This window comes from Chionomys nivalis, chromosome 18 (genome assembly GCF_950005125.1).
Source record: "Chionomys nivalis chromosome 18, mChiNiv1.1, whole genome shotgun sequence".
In the NCBI taxonomy this organism is placed as follows: domain Eukaryota; kingdom Metazoa; phylum Chordata; class Mammalia; order Rodentia; family Cricetidae; genus Chionomys; species Chionomys nivalis.
In genome coordinates this window covers 1920585-1926584 of record NC_080103.1, presented here as the reverse complement: position 1 = coordinate 1926584, position 6000 = coordinate 1920585, and positions in this window count along the sequence as shown.

The following is a 6000-nucleotide window of genomic DNA, read 5'->3' as shown; positions in this document are numbered from 1 at the left end:
TGCGGGAAGACCAAGGTCCTTCTATCTACGTCCAGAAAGGTGAGCGTCCAAACAGACTAAGCTCCCACAAATCCTGTTCATGTATTAGGATCGAAACCTAGTGCCATTGTCCTTGGCTTCTCATCAGTCTTCATTGACTGCCATGCTCAGAGAGTCCGGAATCAACCCATGCTTATTCAGTCCCAGACCAGCTGGCCTTGGTGGGCTCCCAATAAATCAGTTCCACTGTCACAGTGGGTGGGTGCATCCCTCGTGGTACTCATTTTTTGCTCATGTTCTCCCTCCTTCTGCTCCTCATTTGGACCTTAATAGCTCAGACCGTTGCTCCAAATTGAGACTCTGTCTCTACCTCGATCCATCGCCAGATGAAGGTTCTAAGGTGATATGCAAGATATTCATCAATATAGGATAGGGTCATTTCAGGTTCCCTCTCCTTAGTTGCCCAAGGTTCCAGCTGGGGACATATTCCTGGATACCTGCGAAGCCCTCAAGAGTCAAGTCTCTTGCCAACCCTAAGATGGCTCCCTTAGATAGGATATATACTTCGCTGCTCCTGTATCCATCCTTCCTATATCCCAATCATCCCAATCCCCCGAGCTCCTCCCATCCTCCCATTCTCATATTTCTCATCCCATTTCCCCTTTGCCCCATGCCACCTCACACGCAAGTTCCCAGTTTTTGCCCTGCAATCTTGTCTTCTTCCCCTTCTCCATGCGGATGACTATATGATTTTCTTTGGGTTCACTTTCTTATTTAACTTCTATAGGATCACACATTATATGCTTAATGTCTTTTATTTATGGCTAGAAACCGATTATGAGTGAGTACATCCCATGTTCCTCTTTTTGGGTCTGGCTTAACTCACTCAGGATAGTGTTTTCTATTTCCATCCATTTGCATGCAAAATTCGAGAAGTCATTGTTTTTTACTGCTGAGTAGTACTCTAATATGAATATGTTCCACACTTTCTTCATCCATTCCTCCATTGAAGGGCATCTAGGTTGTTTCCAGGTTTTGGCTATTACAAACAATGCTGCTATGAACATAGTTGGACAGATACTTTTGTCATTTGATGTGGCATCTCTTGGGTATATTCCCAATAGTGGTATTACTGGATCTTGGGGTAGGTTGATCCCAAATTTCCTGAGAAATCGCCACACTGATTTCCAAAGTGGTTGCACGAGTTTGCATTCCCATCAGCAATGAATGAGTGTGCCTCTTTCTCCACAACCTCTCCAGCAAAGGCTATCATTGGTGTTTTTGATTTTAGCAATTCTGAAAGGTGTAAGATGGTATCTCAAAGTTGTTTTAATTTGCATTTCCCTTATCGCTAAGGAGGTTGAGCATAACCTTAGGTGTCTTTTGGCCTAAGTAAAGTAAAGCTTGTACTGAGAAAAGGAACACTGATCTCAGTTCTAACAGTGCTTTCACACGTAGCAAACAACTGCTTCTTTTGACAAAGAAATGCATTTGTGGTTCTTACTAAAGCTTTCGATAAATTAATAAACTTTGGAAAGACCGCGATTATCTTTCAAATTAAAGCTTGTACTGAGAAAAGGAACACTGATCTCAATTCTAACAGTGCTTTCACATGTAGCAAACAACTGCTTGTCTTGACAAAGAAACGCATGTGCGTCTCTTACTAAAGCTTTTGTGAAATTAATAAACTTTCGAGGGGACTGGAGAAATGGCTCTGATGTTAAGAGCATTGCCTGCTCTTCCAAAGGTCTTGAGTTCAATTCCCAACAACCACATGGTGGCTCACAGCCATCTGTAATAGGGTCTGGTGCCCTCTTCTGGCCCGCAGGCATACACACAGATGGAATATTGTATGCATAATAAATAAATATTAAAAAAAAAATAAACCTTTGAAAGAACGTTATTATCTTTCAAAATAAACCTTCTACTGAGAAAAGTAACACTGATCTCAGTTCCAACAGTGCTTTCACACGTACCAAACAACTGCTTGTCTTTACAAAGAAACGCATGTACGTTTCTTACTAAAGCTTTCGTGAAATTAATAAACTTTCAAAAGAAAACGATTATCTTTCAAAGTAAAGCTTGTACTGAGAAAAGCAACACTGATCTCAGTTCTAACAGTGCTTTCACACGTAGCAAACAACTGCTTGTCTTTACAAAGAAACGCATGTGCGTTTCTTACTAAAGCTTTCGTGAAATTAATAAACTTTCAAAAGAACGCGATTATCTTTCAAAGTAAAGCTTGTACTGAGAAAAGCAACACTGATCTCAGTTCTAACAGTGCTTTCACACGTACCAAACAACTGCTTGTCTTTACAAAGAAACGCATATGCGTTTCTTACTAAAGCGTTCGTGTAATTCATAAACTTTTGAAAGAACACGATTATTTTTCAAATTAAAGCTTGTACTGAGAAAAAGGAACACTGATCTCAGTTCTAACAGTCCTTTCACACGTCCGAAATAAATGCTTGTCTTGACAAAGAAACGCATGTGTGTTTCTTACTAAAGCTTTCGTGAAATTAATAAACTCTCGAAAGAACGTGATTATCTTTCAAATAAAGCTTGTACTAAAAAAAGGAACACTGATCTCAGTTCTAACAGTGCTTTCAAATGTAGCAAACACCTACATGTCTTGACAAAAAAATGCATGTGCGTTTCTTACTAAAGCTTTCGTGAAATTAATAAACTTTCGAAAGAACGCGATTATCTTTCAAAGTAAAGTTTGTACTGAGAAAAGGAACACTCATCTCAGTTCTAACAGTGCTTTCACACATAGGAAACAACTGCTTCTCTTGACAAAGAAACGCATGTGCGGTTCTTACTAAAGCTTTCGTGAAATTAATAAACTTTGGAAAGAATGCGATTATCTTTCAAAGTACAGCTTGTACTGAGAAAAGGAACACTGGTCTCAGTTCTAACAGTTCTTTCACACGTAGCAAACAACTGCTTGTCTTGACAAAGAAACGCATGTGCGTTTCTTACTAAAGCTTTCGTGAAATTAATAAACCTTCGAAAGAACGCGCCTATATTTCAAAGTAAAGCTTGTACTGAGAAAAGGAACACTGATCTCAGTTCTAACAGTGCTTTCACATGTAGCAAACAACTGCTTGTCTTTACAAAGAAACGCATGTGCGTTTCTTACTAAAGCTTTCATGAAATTAATAAACTTTCGAAAGAACACGATTATCTTTCAAAGTACAGCTTGTGCTGAGAAAAGGAACACTGATCTCAGTTCTAACAGTGCTTTCACATGTAGTAAACAACTGCTTGTCTTGAGAAAGAAACGCATGTGCGGTTCTTACTAAAACTTTCGTGAAATTAATAATCTTTCGAAAGAACGCGATTATCTTTCAAAGTAAAGCTGGTACTGAGAAAGGAACTCTGATCTCAGTTCTAACAGTGCTTTCACATCTAGTAAACAACTGCTTGTCTTGACAAAGAAACGCTTGTGCGTTTCTTACTAAAGCTTTCGTGAAATTAATAAACTTTCGAAAAAACGCGATTATCTTTCAAAGTAAAGCTTGTACTGAGAAAAGGAACACTGATATCAGTTCTAACAGTGCTTTCACACGTAGGAAACAACTGCTTGTCTTTACAAAGAAACGCATGTGCGTTTCTTACTAAAGCTTTCGTGAAAATAATAAACTTTCTTTTTTTTTGATTTTCTTTTTTCTTTATTCTTTTTTAATTAAAATTTCCACCTGCTCCCCGTTTCCCATTTCCCTCCCCTCCTCCCAAATATTGCCCTGTCACCCACTTCCCTCCCCCTATCCCCACTCCTCTTCTCCTCCCCCCACTCCATTCCCCCTCCCTCTCGATACTGAAGAGCAGTCCAAATTCCCTGCCCTGCGGGAAGACCAAGGTCCTTCTATCTACGTCCAGAAAGGTGAGCGTCCAAACAGACTAAGCTCCCACAAATCCTGTTCATGTATTAGGATCGAAACCTAGTGCCATTGTCCTTGGCTTCTCATCAGTCTTCATTGACTGCCATGCTCAGAGAGTCCGGAATCAACCCATGCTTATTCAGTCCCAGACCAGCTGGCCTTGGTGGGCTCCCAATAAATCAGTTCCACTGTCACAGTGGGTGGGTGCATCCCTCGTGGTACTCATTTTTTGCTCATGTTCTCCCTCCTTCTGCTCCTCATTTGGACCTTAATAGCTCAGACCGTTGCTCCAAATTGAGACTCTGTCTCTACCTCGATCCATCGCCAGATGAAGGTTCTAAGGTGATATGCAAGATATTCATCAATATAGGATAGGGTCATTTCAGGTTCCCTCTCCTTAGTTGCCCAAGGTTCCAGCTGGGGACATATTCCTGGATACCTGCGAAGCCCTCAAGAGTCAAGTCTCTTGCCAACCCTAAGATGGCTCCCTTAGATAGGATATATACTTCGCTGCTCCTGTATCCATCCTTCCTATATCCCAATCATCCCAATCCCCCGAGCTCCTCCCATCCTCCCATTCTCATATTTCTCATCCCATTTCCCCTTTGCCCCATGCCACCTCACACGCAAGTTCCCAGTTTTTGCCCTGCAATCTTGTCTTCTTCCCCTTCTCCATGCGGATGACTATATGATTTTCTTTGGGTTCACTTTCTTATTTAACTTCTATAGGATCACACATTATATGCTTAATGTCTTTTATTTATGGCTAGAAACCGATTATGAGTGAGTACATCCCATGTTCCTCTTTTTGGGTCTGGCTTAACTCACTCAGGATAGTGTTTTCTATTTCCATCCATTTGCATGCAAAATTCGAGAAGTCATTGTTTTTTACTGCTGAGTAGTACTCTAATATGAATATGTTCCACACTTTCTTCATCCATTCCTCCATTGAAGGGCATCTAGGTTGTTTCCAGGTTTTGGCTATTACAAACAATGCTGCTATGAACATAGTTGGACAGATACTTTTGTCATTTGATGTGGCATCTCTTGGGTATATTCCCAATAGTGGTATTACTGGATCTTGGGGTAGGTTGATCCCAAATTTCCTGAGAAATCGCCACACTGATTTCCAAAGTGGTTGCACGAGTTTGCATTCCCATCAGCAATGAATGAGTGTGCCTCTTTCTCCACAACCTCTCCAGCAAAGGCTATCATTGGTGTTTTTGATTTTAGCAATTCTGACAGGTGTAAGATGGTATCTCAAAGTTGTTTTAATTTGCATTTCCCTTATCGCTAAGGAGGTTGAGCATAACCTTAGGTGTCTTTTGGCCTAAGTAAAGTAAAGCTTGTACTGAGAAAAGGAACACTGATCTCAGTTCTAACAGTGCTTTCACACGTAGCAAACAACTGCTTCTTTTGACGAAGAAATGCATTTGTGGTTCTTACTAAAGCTTTCGATAAATTAATAAACTTTGGAAAGACCGCGATTATCTTTCAAATTAAAGCTTGTACTGAGAAAAGGAACACTGATCTCAGTTCTAACAGTGCTTTCACATGTAGCAAACAACTGCTTGTCTTGACAAAGAAACGCATGTGCGTCTCTTACTAAAGCTTTTGTGAAATTAATAAACTTTCGAGGGGACTGGAGAAATGGCTCTGATGTTAAGAGCATTGCCTGCTCTTCCAAAGGTCTTGAGTTCAATTCCCAACAACCACATGGTGGCTCACAGCCATCTGTAATAGGGTCTGGTGCCCTCTTCTGGCCCGCAGGCATACACACAGATGGAATATTGTATGCATAATAAATAAATATTAAAAAAAAATAAACTTTTGAAAGAACGTTATTATCTTTCAAAATAAACCTTCTACTGAGAAAAGTAACACTGATCTCAGTTCCAACAGTGCTTTCACACGTAGCTAACAACTGCTTGTCTTTACAAAGAAACGCATGTACGTTTCTTACTAAAGCTTTCGTGAAATTAATAAACTTTCAAAAGAAAACGATTATCTTTCAAAGTAAAGCTTGTACTGAGAAAAGCAACACTGAAGTTCTAACAGTGCTTTCACACGTAGCTAACAACTGCTTGTCTTTACAAAGAAACGCATGTGCGTTTCTTACTAAAGCTTTCGTGAAATT